The 14,868-nt window shown below is 38.3% G+C and overlaps 1 pseudogene; it reads left to right on the top strand.

Annotated features, from left to right (window-relative positions):
• Nucleotides 1–406: 406 nt before the first annotated feature.
• LOC140511475 (protein-L-isoaspartate O-methyltransferase domain-containing protein 1-like) lies at nucleotides 407–1,331 on the top strand (annotated as a pseudogene).
• Nucleotides 1,332–14,868: the final 13,537 nt, after the last annotated feature.

Raw genomic sequence — 14,868 nt, 5'->3', positions numbered from 1 at the left:
AATTTTTATTTTCTCTACCCATTTGGGGCCAGCTGGAGGAGCCAGGGGCAGAGGCTATTAGGAAGTAACGCAAGATTTCTTAGAGTGGAAAAGAAGAAAATCCAACAGCTGAATGGGGCTTAGGAAGGGACAAGAAGAAAATATGTAAAGGTCAAGCAAGGGAGTAAAAGAAGTGCATGCTCAAATGCTGGAATTAGAGTGAAAGGTACTTTTGGACCCACCTTCCAGCATTAAGGTTATCAAGTTTGGATGGAAGTGAGGAAGAAAGAACAAATGATATAGAACAGGGAAGATGGAAAGATTGTCATTGTTTCTGCCCAAGAGAATGAAGGAATGCAGACAGAGAAATGAGGATTAATTCTTTTTGAAATTTAATGCTTTGTTGAAAGAAACAATCAAGTCTCTTTACGTAGGCTCTTTGGACATATTCTGCTAATGTTTTTCAAATTATTGATTTAATTTGAATATCATCATGGGAGGAGCTGTGAGTGCTGGGGAAGACAATGATGATTTAATTGACAACCTAAAAGAAGCTCACTACATTCGTACTGAAAGAGTGGAGCAAGCATTCAGAGCTATTGATCGAGGGGATTTGGAAGGGTACAGGGACAGTGCTTATAAAGACTTAGCTCGGAAGCATGGAAACATTCATTTATCAGCACCTTGTATTCCTTCTGAAGTAATGGAGGCACTGAAACTTCAACCAGGATTGTCTTTTCTTAACCTGGGAAATGGAACCGGATATTTGAGTACAATGGTGGGCTTAATTTTAGGTCCTTTTGGAATAAATCATGGAATTGAGCTTCATTCAGATGTGGCGGAATATACCAAGGAAAAACTTGAGAGCTTCATCAAAAATAGTGATAGCTCTGATAAATTTGAGTTCTGTGAACCAGCATTTGTGGTTGGTAACTGCCTTGAGATAGCATCTGATAGCCATTAGTATGGCCAGATTTATTGTGGAGCTGGTGTCCAGAGAAATCATGAAAACTACATGAAAATATTAATGAAAGTGGGAGGTATTCTAGTCATGCCTAGAGAAGATCAGTTAACTCAAATTATGCAAACTGGACAGAATACTTGGGAAAGTAAAAACATCCTTGCTGTTTCGTTTGCTCCATTAATACAACCAAATAGGAATGACAATAGTAAACCAGATTCAGTGGGATTACCCCCATGTGCTCTCAGGAATCTACAAGACTTGGCTAGGATTTATATTCAGCGAACACTTAGAAACTTCGTAAATGATGAGATGCAAGCCAAGAGTATTTCTCAGAAGGCTCCTCCCGAAAGAAAAAGGAAGAGAGTTAAACAGAATTAACACATATGTATTTGTGGGCAATCAAGTTATCCCTCAGACTCTTGACAGTGAGGATGAGGAAAAAATGGAAGAAGACCACAAAGATGAGGAAGAAAAAGACCACAGTGCTGTCTGATTAAGTAATAACTTGTTTATGTGTTCTGGTTTGAATGGCTATTGTTCCCATTTTTTCTAGGAAAGATTTTAAAACATGAAGACCTACTTCTAATAGTGACAGCAAACTCTTTGATATTTTTAGTTTTTATCATTGCTTTCTTTCAGACCATGTTTGCAACTATTGCTTTCTTAGAGTTTTCCATAGTATAATAGATTTTTTTCATTTTTGCCCAGTCTCTATTTATTTTAAACAAGTTACTTATATTTAGTAAATTGTTGGATTTTGTCTTCTGATCTATTTTTTTAAGTTATTTTTCCTTTTTATTGAGGAGTTTAATCCATTCACATTTAGCATTATAGTGTTTTTGTTTTTGTTTTCTTCTATTACATTAAATATTTCCAATACATGTATCTGCACACATAATACACATGCACATATAACTTGTATATGTTATATAAACACCATATACACGTATGTATTCATCTATATTTATAACTATATCTATATATAGCCAGAAATGAATTAGTAACACCCATTAAGAAGACTTTTTATTTTGTCAAGAAGTTTTGGTTCCTGACTTCCTGTTCTGTGAATTGTTTAGTTTCTGGTTTTAGTTTAGAGGCTTGTTTAGTTTCTGGTTTTACCATTATAACTTACTCTCTGGTACCTACCTGCTTTTTGGTCCCTGACAGTTGGTCTATTTTTAACTCATTGTCCCAATGTGACCTAAGGCATCTATGTGTGTGTACAACTGCCCTTCCTACTCTAACCACCAGAAAATGCTCTGGGTCATGGGCTAGACACTTTTATCTGGTGATAAGAGTCATGTGTGGTCAATTTCATGGTAATCCCTATAGTTATTATTTAGACATTCTGGGATAACCAACAAGTTCGAGGATAATTAGCTGCCTCTCCCTTTTTATGGGTAGCAGCACTTGTCTCATTTGTTTAGGGAGTTATTTGTGTAAATTTATCCAATTAAGTGGCTTTATATTATGGTTTGTAGTGAGTGCTCAGCCAGTTGGAAAACTCTGCCCTCTTCCATGCTGCATTTCAATAGAACACAATCTCACAAATAAGGCAGTCACTCAAATACGGCTTAGAAGTATAGAATTCTCTATAATCAGGATGAAAAATTAAAACAACTGGATATATTGAAATAAACATGACACAAAATAAACATCCAGGGTTCCTCCATGTCTCAGGTAACCTAAAACTTTTTAATATGTAAGCAAGTCTCTAACCTCAGAATTTCAATGTATTTTAGTTACTTAACTTCAAGCCTACCCATTGTGTTTAGGCAATGCCCAAAGAAATTCTAGGAATTAAAGGAGATGCAATTTGGGTCTCAGAATCAAACTTTTTCATCCTTCTTGACATGGGGAAAAACATCATCATCACATGGGCACTGAATGTCTAAGCATTCTTTGCCAGATGTCATCCTGGGCAGTTGGGATGTCACCTTCTAATTCTGACAAGTGTAAGGGGCATCTTTGCTCTATTTTGCAGCAATTAATAGAAAAGAAAGGGATTTCCATGGGACAAAATTGGTCCATGTCTCTCAGACCTTTCTCTGTCCTCTCTCCTTTTCAGATGTTCATGCCATCTACCCCCTAGGTCACTTCTGCACTCAGACTGATGCCTTACCTGATCTTTGGTTCTTCCCTTGTTATCTCAGTAGCTGAAGTTCTGTTGGTATGACCATCTTTAATTTTCTTCAGAACTTTTTGGGTAAGTCCAACCTGACATATAAGTCCAACTGCCTGATGACTTGTCACCGGGGAGATATAGATGCAGTTTCTTTTCCCATCACTCCTCCACTCTACTCTAACTAGCCACATTTTTCACTGCTCGAGACCAGGATTCTTAGCTTTTTTTTTATATGGACCTCTTTGGCAGCCTAGTGAAGTCCATGGAGCCTTTCTCAGAATGTTTTTAAAGGTATAAAATAAAATACACAGAATTACAAAGGGAACTGATGACACTGAAATTCAGTTATCAAAATATTAAAAATATGGATCTCAGGTTACAAACTCCTGCATCTAGACTTTACCTTAACCATGACCTTTCAGATACTTTCAGGGAAGGATTTTATACTTCACTTCCAGACTTGCCTCATTTTTTCTCCCATTCCTGGATTCTTGACCTGATTATGTCCTCTGCCTTAATCCATCCCTTAACAGTAATACTTGATAATATATCTTGCCTAATTTCCTATTCTTTAGAGTCAACATTTGAATAAACAGTAATTTAGCTCTTGTTACTTTCCCTCTCTGGGCCAATTTCCTCATCCACAAAATAATAATAATGATGATCATTCCTACAGTCTCATTTCTCCAAAGCAATTTAATATATTATCTTATTTAATCCTCACAACAGTTCTGTGATAGAGGTATTATTATCATGCCTATCTTACAGATAAGAAAACTGAGGCTGAAAGGTGAAGTGACTTACTTAGAGATCCATAACTAGTAAGTGTCTGAAACAGGATTCAGTCTCAGGTCTTCCCCACTACAAACCCAGATCCTTACCCATAATGCCACCTAGTTCCCTAGGAAGGGTTAGACAGATGATCACCAAAGCACCTTCCAGCTCTAAATACTAGGATTATATGAAATCTCAGAACAAAGAAGACATCTAGCAGTGGCTAGAAAGATTTTCTTCCAAACTTTGCTATGAAGCCATTTTATTGACAAGTCACTGTAAATTCTGTGACCTGGAGACCCATCCTGGCCGGTAGATTTTAAGCAGTTTTAGAACCTAAGATTCTTAAAAAAGAAACTTTTCTTAAATTTTAGAACTTAAAGTTGACCTGTCATCTCTGCTTCACTTTTGTAAAGTTATTCAGCATCTTTACCATGACCTCCAGTCACTCCAACCTTCCTGGTTCACTTTTTTCCCTTCACATTTGTGACCCTAGAGTTAAGAAGTTCAAATACAAACTATCCTCTATCCTTGAACCCTTTGTCCTCTTCCCTATCTTTCTCCTGCCCTGCCAAAATGGGGTCACCTTCTCCCACCATCCATATTTTCCACTTATAGTGTACTGCTGCTAAATAGAGTTGTTGTTTTCGCTACCAATGTTTATTATCTAATCACATCTGGGTCTTCATTGTCACTGCATGACAAATATTTGATTCTTTTACCACTGCGCTCCCCACAGCAGCTGTTCTGAACCTTCTCTTCAAGTTTCCAACGTCCACTCACAGCGGCCCTCACTTCCTGTTTCCTGAGAAAAGAGAGGCTGTCTGCTGTGAAAGGTCCTCCTAATACCGCATCATAGTCTTCATCTTCTCCCTCACCGCCAATATCCAGTCAACGGTCAAGTTTTGTCAGTTCTCCTTCCCAATCGATCTCGTGTCCATTCTTTTCTTACACTCACACAGCAACCACCCAACTTTTCATTCTCCTTAATGTATGTCCATATGGACTATTGTGAAGGCTGTGGTCTCTCCCCTCTCCAATTCTTCTATCCTCCACACATCTACCAAGATAACCTTTCCCAAACTCAGATCAGAATATGGCACATCCCTGCGTAAAGATCATCAGTGGTTTCTTATTGGCTCTAGAATCTTAGCTTGGCATTTAAAGTCCTTCCAATGCTAGCTCTATCCTTCTATGTCTCTTTCCCAAATACTTCTCCACACACTCTCCATTCCAGTCATAGAGACAATCAACCATTCCTTAGGCCTTCTTCGCCTCGACCTCTTAGAACAATAACAACAACAAAAAAAAATGATGACAATAACAATGTTATTTTATATGTATTACATAGCACTATATTATATAATCCTTCCTCATCTCTGCCTCTAATAGTAATACTGGCATTTACATAGCACTTTAAGGTTTGAAAAGCTCTTTATAAACATTCTCTCATTTTATCTTGACAGCAACAACCCTGAGAGGCATTGCTCTTATGATCTCTTTTTCACAGAAGAGGAAACTGAGGCTGACTTGCCCAGGAATATATAGCTAGTGTGCAGCTGAGGCTAAACTCAGGTCTTTTGATTCCAAGTCCAGCACTCTGCCCATTGCACCACCTAGTTGCTGTTAAGAATTCATAGCTTTCATGCAGATCAAAGCATACTATTTATTCATTTTTGTTTTTCCTTTCTCTTGGTTCCTCCCCTATGTTCTAATTCTTCTATACAACATGACTAATGTGAAACTATATTTAATAAGAATATATATGTAGAACCTATGTTGGATTTAACACCATCTTGAGGAGGAGGGAGGAGAGGGAACCTGAGAAAATTAAAAACTTTGGACATGAATGTTGAAAACTAAAAATTAAAAATTAGAAAGAAAAGAATCCATAACTTTCTTCCAGGCTCTGCTTAGGTGCCTCATGAGACAAGTGTCTCCAAATTACCCTATTTTCCGTTGCTCTTTCCCTTCATAAATTATACCTATTGAATTTACTTAGTCATGTAAATGGTGTTGTTACCGTTGTATTTGTCCTTCATTGCCAAAGAAGGTCATGCCTTGAGAGAAGTGATGACATAACTTGCACGTGACTTTGTTTTGAGTGGTGTATCACCCAGGACAATATAAGGTCCACGGTGAACTGCGCTGCATTGAGATCATCTAGTCTACAGTTTCTTAACTAGGGGTTCATGAACATAGAGGTAGAGATAAATGTAGGTGGATAGATAGAGATAGAGATGAAGATGTAGTTATAGATGCAGATAAAGATGTAAATATAGATGTATATTTTACATAAAAAATATATTTTGGTAGCTATTTGAATTTAATGTTTCCTATATAATCATTTGTGTTTTGTTTTATGTGTTTAAAAACATTATTCTGCCAGAGACTCCATTGGTTTCATCAGATTATCATGTATCATAGAGGTGCATGAAATTAAAAAAGGTTAAGATGTGATCTATCCCAATATGCATATGGAGAAACTGAAATCCAGATACTTACATTAAAATTCATTTATTCATAACAAAATGGGTTTTTCTCCCCCCTTTTTTCTATTAGGGCTGTGCATTCTGCAAAACTGCACGTTCACTCTGGCTCCTGAACCAAGAAATCCCTCCTAGCTTTTACCTAGACCCATGAGAACCCGAGAGCCTTCTCAACACCTAACTGACAGCCCTCTTCAGTGGGAACCATTCTGTTGCTCAAGTTCCTCATTCTAGCCTGAGTATGATCCAAAGGAGAGAGCAGGTGGGTAAGTGGACCCAGACAAGGGCTTCCAAAGGGGACAGAATGGGAAATGTAGTGAGTGCCTGAGGTCTCCTTGTTCTTCCTGCCTCAGACTAACTGGAGAGTAATGGCTCTCAGCTCCCTCCACAGCTGCAGTACCTTGTTTTCTTCTTTGCTCTCCTGAAAATCCATCCAGGGCATTCATCCTTTGAAAATCCATACAAATGCATGGAACTGTGCTTTTAAATAGCCATTAAAGCGACATCATCCCTTGCTTGTCAAACGACAGGGCTCTGCGGACATAAAGAGTATCTATGTATGTCAGTTGTACTTATATTGAAAATCTCTGTGCCCAAGGCTGAACACCGAATAGGTATGAATTACCCGTATTGTTCTGGGAATCCGAGATGTCTGAAAATTTGGCTCCAGAATCCCCTTTAAGAGAAAAATAAAAAAATAATGGATTTAATAAGTAAAAGATTTGCTGGCATTACAGTTATAACATTTAACAGCCTAGCCCATATTCATTTGCTGGAAAACAGAAATGAAGACTTTGAAAGAGTCTCTAACGCAATGGCAGCTTGATTTGTGACTTATCTCAGAGTACAATATCTCAGCTCCGTCTTAATTTAGTTCATTAATGTGCCAGCAAAGGGCAGTGGAAACAATTAAGCCCCACAGAAAGATAAACAAACAGTGCCCTCTTCCGGCCACTGCTCACATTCCATGCACGGCCAACCAATAAATCTCGATGAGGGTCTGGGGACGCAGCGCACCCTGGCATCCATCACAGATGGCAGCTAGATACTGTGTTTATCATTAGTAAATCAGCAGGGAAGGCAAGCTTTCTATAACTCATGAGAAACTTAAGGCCCTGAGGTTAAAAATAGCCAGGAACGTGCACCTGCTGAATTTGTCTGGAATACTGCATTCGCATTTCCTTGTTCATGTCTCGGTGGGAAAGGCCACCGTGACCATTGGTTTGACTGATTTTTCTGAGTAACTTAGAATATTCTTTCCAGTAGAGGCTTGTTCCCAAATCCAGGCGACGTGTATCTGGCTCAGGAGTCAGTATATATGGCCTGCATAGTGACAGAAGAGTTAGCACTGTAAGTCTCTAAATTTCAATCATGATATTCCAAACTGGGGTAGAAAAATCAGGAGATAGAAATGTATTCATCCCAGATGAAAAGGAAAGATTGATTTATTGGTCTTCGAGCAAAGGGGTTCGTTCGTTCATTCATTCATTCATTCATTCATTCATTCATTCATTCATTCATTCAATAAATGTCTCCCCTTCCTTCCCCTTCTGGCCTTTTCCCTTCCGTCCCCTCTTGTGTTCTGCCCAGGGGAAGCTAAACTTCATGGCAAAAAACTACCTTTTTTCCCCCTGGGTTTACTGGCCACATTTCTTGCTCAAGGATCAAACCTTAAACCCAATTCACTCTGGAGTTCACAGACTGGACAACAAGGCCCCACCCACCTAGCACAGAGTGGATGTAATCACTAAATAGTAATCGTTTCTCTTTTACCCAGGAAACCTGAAGGTCCTCCCCGGCAGTTTTGTGTTTTTTTGGTTTTTTGTTGATTAAAGGGACCATCCCTTGAGTAACTTAAAGAAGTCTATTCATTGAATGGTGTATCTCACCCAAAGTAAGATTGTGATAATGACCTAAGCCTGAAAGGGCCAGGGTCTCAACATTGCCTCCTGGGCCATCTCCAGTCTTCCTGATGAATATCAGACCACTGGACTGAGACAGCTCAAGAGAAGAAAGGGAGGCTGGTGACCTTGCACAGTCCTTCTTCACTCAAATCAAAGTCAAGTGCAAGTCACGTCATCATCTTGATGTCATGGTCCTCTTCAGGAATGAAGGACAAACACAACCATAACAAATGTCTGCTCAGTACAATGCACTGAGCTTCTTACTGAGGCCAGAGAGATGTAGCCGAGAGTTCAAACTTGAACATTTGCACAAGAATCTCCTCACTGGAGAAGAAAATGTTTATTTCTATGCTTAATGCCAGTGAGCTCTTATGCTCCACCAATAAGGAGAGTCTAATACAAATAACTAGAACTGAGCCTGGAGTTAGAGACAACTACAAAACCACCCCTAATATTAGAGAGCCGAAGTTCTACTGAGAGACACAGACAATTTACAAACAAGTAAATAAATGCAAAATATATGCAAGTGAATCTTTGCCCAGGGTGTTGAAGGACAGCATGAAAAACCAGAACTGAGAAGGCCATGAGTAGGAAGTGATACCTGAGCTGTGCTTTGAAGCAAAAGTCTCCAAGAGGCAGAAATGAGGAAGGAGTACATTCCAAGCCCGTAGGATAGCCCGCATGCATCTCAGAAGTGTATGGGCCAATTGCCTTTCTCATGGGCATTTAAGAAGCATCTGTTTGCATATGTTCCATATAAAGCAAATTTAAAAGATATGTTTTCCCCTTTCCTTTCCTTCCATCTGTGATTCTTGAGAAAATAAGAGTCCTTTGATAGGCAAAGAAAGGAACTGGGAGTAGGAGTCAGTGCAATGTATTGTAAAGGAAATATAAAAACCTAGATTAAAGGAAGGATATGAAAAATACATTTAAAAAGAGAGTTTACCAGAATGGAGAATCAAAGACTAAAAATGCATATGGCAGTGGGAGTGTGGGAGGATGGAAGGGAGACATAATGTGAACGACAGGACTTTGTACTGAGATGAACTCTTTCACCTCTTGGTCTGGGAGAAAGCCAATGAAAGCACAAGATGGGGTTGGCAGAAGGGTGTGATTGGCACCATCATTTTTCTTTAGTCACCTGAAGGACACTAGTCAAGAACACTACCATGAATTTATTGTGCTCAAAGTACGTTAGAGACATTTTCCTTCAGAGCCAACCTCCCTAGGAGACAGGCAGCATCCACTTTCCCCTCTTTCACATCCCTCCACTGATTGCTGTTCATATCAGATTTCAAGATGACAAGAAACACACACACACACACACACACACACACACACACACACACATACACATACACACAAAACCACACACAGAAAGAAAACAGCTTGTCTTAAGGTCATTCAGGATAAATAAAACCTCAACTTCTTACAGCTCCATTCTCTTCTCCATTTGCAGAAACAAGTTCACCACAAGCTTAGAGGGGGAAAAAACTTCATTCTTTATAAAGCTATATCTAGACATTTTATGTCTGGGAAAAAGTCAGGAAAAGGGATATGGTGACAGCACAGCCAAAAAGCAAAGCAAAAGACATAACGACTGTTATGAAGTTAAGAGAAAAGTGGTCTATCTTTCAGATAAGTATCTGGTCTTTATCTGCCTTATGAATGGGGAAAGGCAAGCCTGGCAAGGTTAGTACCATAGTAATGAACTTGTAGGGATGGTAGCCTAGGAATCCCAGGAAAATATCACAGCTCTGGAACTGGAGGGAATCTTGGAAATAATCTAGTCCAATCTCCTCATTTTCCAGATGGGAAAACAGGTTCAAGCAATGCCTTGCCCAAGGTTGGAAATATAGTGAATATCAGAGATGAGATTTGAACCTAGGCTATCTGACTCTAGGGACTATGTCCTTTCCACCTGCATCACATGGCCATGTGAGCTGCCAGAGAACTACAATGTGAGGGACAGTGGTCTCTAGTGAGGGAAGCTCACCCTCCCATGTAGGAAGTATGTAGCTCAAAGGTAAGAATGTCAGTATCCTGGAACAAATCTTCTTTTACCTGGTCCTAGTTTGGGCTAAGGTTCTTCATACTCTCTTATAGCTTCTCCCCTGTCTTTCCTAACATGGCTACCAATCTTGCTACTTCCCTTTATCTCATTAGTAACTCACTTAGTTCTAAATTCTATCTCGAAACATTCTCATGTCTCACTAAAATTGCTTACTCTAAGGCTGAAATACCATTAATTAATACAATAATTCCCAGAGGGACATCTCTAGTACCCTTCCCCAATAACCTTCCTTCATAGTAAAAATGAAAGAACGTATTATTGCTGGAGATTGCTAAGGCGCATATTTTCATACATATCCAGCATTCAGTGACTTGGTGAAGATGTAACATCAGTATGCTAATGAGTGTTAATTAGGGTGGAATATGATGTGACAGTGTCACATTCATTTATTTCAGAGAGAACCCTTCTACTAGTAAGACTAAAGGTTCCTAATCTTATTTTTTTTTTTAGTCATTATTTTTTTTTTGATGTTTAACAATCACTGCCATACAATTGAGATTTTATCCCCCCCACCTACCCCCCACTACCCCCCTCCCTCCCCACGACTGCATACAATTCTGTATAGATTCTACATATACTTTCCTATTGAGTATATTTTCACTATAGTCATGCTATGTAGTCAGACTAGAATAATTGAAAGAAATCATATAACAAATCAAAACATGATACACAAACACATACACATACACAAACATGATCTGCTACATTTTGTGAATGACTTCCATATTTCTTTCTCTGAGTGTGGAAGGCATTTTGCCTTGAGAACCACCATTGGGATTTTTTTTTTATAAGAAGTTCTTGCATTATTACAAAATTCCAAGTCTACCAGAAAAAACTCTCGCACACTGTGGTCGTTGCTGTGCACAAAGTTCTCCTGGTTCTGCTCCTTTCACTCAGCATCAGGTCATATAAGTCCTTCCAGGCCTCTCTGAAGTCTTCTTGTTCATCATTTCTTATGGCACAATAGTACTCCATTACATTCATATACCATAATTTATTCAGCCATTCCCCAATTGATGGACATCCCCTTAACTTCCAGTTTTTGGCAACTACATAGAGTGCTGCTATAAATATTTTTGTACATGTGGGACCCTTTCCCATTTTTATGATCTCTTGGGGATATGGTTCCTAATCTTATTCACATCAAAGACTGATTGGTAAGTAGATTCCATCACTGGTTCAACGCCCCTTCAATTCTTCCTAGTGTCCAATCAGCATAGTAAAAAATATCTTATTAGGTAACTATTTTGACACACTATTGATTCCTACTTTCTAGATATTTTCAATGAAATTTCCAGTGACTCAGATAACATGGGTATAAAGACAAATGAATAACCATTAAACAGATACATAAATTAAGTATTTACTCTTGTTGGAATAAGAATAAATTAAATTTACACAGAACATTTACACAAAGCACTTATTCCTTTATCTGAGAACTATTTCCTGAAGGGAAACACCACAGAAAATTAGGAATGTTTAGCATTTATACTCCTTTTTTTCTATGTAAATTTTATTTGGTAGAGAAAAGATTTCCTCCACACACTAAGTTATGTCTCTGAGGCAGTTATTTACTGTATACATTTCAAATCTAGTTGGTCTGGACCTTCAGTTTAGGAGAGGAAATTCTCAGGTAGAGATTCAAATAAGAGTGTCTACAGTCATAAAACTGTATCTTATGTCCAGGACTTGTGTGTTATATGTGATGATTTCAACATACAATAGAGTCTATGTTTTCCCTTGTCCTATTGAAAAGACACATATAAATGAACTTGCTTTCTACAAGTGACTGACTGCCTCTATAGCAGATGGGGAATGGTAGATTATTACAGCTAAATGGGAGAATATGTAGCAGACAAATAAAGACAGGAGTTAGGGAGAGGAGAGGAAAGAGAGTTCATGACTCTGCCTGCACTTCAGACTTGGCATTCTGATTAAAGCATAGTGGTTTTTAAAATGAAAATTAGGATTCCTTGTTAAATGTCAGAACCTTTTCAAATTCTTCCCCTGCGACCATGAAACTACATTATATCCCATAGGAGAATGCATGTCATTAATACTGATCCAAAAAAGGAAATGCTACAAGGTAGTCTCCCAATCAATGACCCCTTTAAATATCCATATTTCCAAATAACTTTCTTTCTTAATTAAATTAAATTTTCCAATTAATCAGTCAGTTTTCTCTTTCTCCCACACCCCTCCCCATTAGAAAAACAAAAAGAAAAGTGAGACCCTTGTAAGAAGTATGTACATATTCAAGCAAAAGAAATTCCCTCATTGGCTTTCTTTAAAAAAAAAATATGCCTCATTTAACACCCAGTACATCACTCTCTGCCAAGAGGTGGGTAGTATGTTTCATCATCATTCCTCTGGAATTAAGATCAATCATTGCTCCAATCAGGGTTCTTATATCTTTTCAAGATATTTCTCTTTACAATGTTATTGTTACAGAATTAATTCATCTCTTGCTTCTCACTTCCTTCTGAATCAGTTTGTACAAGTCCTCCCAGGTTTCTCTGAAGCTTTCCCCTTCATCATTTCTTACAACACGGTGGTATTCTATTACCATTCCTTCATTGATGGGTATCCCCTTTAGTTTCAGTTTTACCACATAAGAATAAAAGAAAACAATTTTTTTTGTAATTTCTGCATCATACATACACAAAAAGACACTGAGTTTTACCAATTCACATTACTGGTTGGAAATTTAAATATTTTCAGTTCTAGAATATGTTAATTAACTTCTGGCATCCATTTCTACCCTCCTTTTCCTTTTTTTTTTTTTTTTTTTTTAGTTCATAATCTGTTTATTTGAAACAAGGGTAGATAGTCCATTAGAAAAAATTTGCATCTGGCCAGATTACTCAAGGAATTTCAAATAGGACTGTCATGTAAGGAAATCCATACAAAGGATGACATTGGCAAAGAGAGAGCTTTGAACAAACTGTATTGCTACTCACAAAAGGAGGAGAACATCTAATGTGGAGATCGTCTCAGTGTGTAGCCTCCAAGTCCATAGTGGGTAGCATGCAGTAGGGGTGGGGATAGGGATTTGAGAAGGGATAATCCACATTACAGTCAAAAGCATTGAGGCTCAAACTTATATGGAATTTTAGACAAAGAGCCAGCATGGTACCCATGTAAGATAATTCTGTTTTCTGTAGGACCAGTAAAGGGAGAGAACTTTCTTATTTGCCCAAAAATTTGCCTAAGAATAAGGGACAGTGATTTAGAGAATTTCACCTGAATGGTACCATTCTAGCAAAAGTCTAAAAAGAGGTTAATACTTAGTCCCTTGGTTTATTATCTTGGCTTACATGCATCCTGGGTGGGTTTGGCCATATCAGCTAAATCAATTTTCAGTGGTCAGTAAGGATATTGCTGACTTTCCTGTGGAAAGTAGTCAAAATACTTAGGAAGCATCCCTGTTACACCCAGCAAGAAAAAACTAGAGACGATAACAGAAAGAGCAGCACTGTTTACCTTAATAATGTTGTGACATTTACATAGCACCTCAAAGTTTATGAAGCATTGAACACTAACTGATTGATTTCATTACAGTCTCACAGCATTTCTGTGAGGTACAGGTATTATACCCATTTTACAGATGAGAAACTGAGGTTAACCTGAAAGGACTTGCCCAACAGATCAAAGGTTTTGATGCCATATCTTTCCATCACAAAATTCAGCCTCTAATAGTTGAATAGTTAAAGGAAAAAGGAGTTTCTCCCTCTATCTTTTGGACACTTGTGATTTCTTCAGAATGATTCTCTTCATGGTTCTTTAGACATTTTTGTTGAGGAAATTTTTCCAAGAACTCAGTTGGAAGAAGGCAGCTTACCAAATCTACCCAAAATAAAACAGTTTCTCTCTCTTCCAGGGAGTAATTTTTCTCTTTTTTTCTCTTTGACTCCTAATGAACAAACTCCTCTATCCCCAAATCCTGCTTCCCTCTGATTTCAGGAATGTCTTTTAAGAAAGATTGGGGAAAGGATATTGTCATTGTTTTTTTTTCTTTTTTTCTATATTCCCCAAACATCATGTACTAGCTGCTGCTTGTTACTGCTCCCCTAGAGCATAATTTCATTAACTCTACAGTATGCCTTATGACACCACTGTACATTAATTAAGCTATTGTCTAACCACTGCCTGCCTGCTTTCCTGCCTATGCACAGAACATTGCAGAGCTCAGGTCAGGTCCATAATTGTAATTAATCAATAATGTGATTCCTCAATGATTTTCCCATTTTGTGCTAAGTCCTGGTATATTGGTCTTTGGTCCACGGCTGCACCTCCCTTGTTGAGATCAATAAAAATCCATGCATATGAGCAGGGGCCCACCTCCTGTGTGATTTATTGCTTCGATTTTCCCCATCCTTTCATTTCATTTGAATATTTGCAGTAACATGCAAGTTGGGCCCATCACTCTGTGATCACAAATAGAGGATTCTTTACTGTACTAACCAAGACATATTATTTACTGCACAGTAGGCAGTAGTGGGATTGATTCAGCCAGGTACAGAGTGTTTGCCAACCAGCTGCTGAGCTTGGGACTGTTG

The sequence above is a fragment of the Notamacropus eugenii genome, chromosome 6 (assembly GCF_028372415.1).
Source record: "Notamacropus eugenii isolate mMacEug1 chromosome 6, mMacEug1.pri_v2, whole genome shotgun sequence".
Taxonomy (NCBI): Eukaryota; Metazoa; Chordata; class Mammalia; order Diprotodontia; family Macropodidae; genus Notamacropus; species Notamacropus eugenii.
Note: the sequence above shows the minus strand (reverse complement) of the source record. Positions and strands in the feature narration are given on the sequence as shown.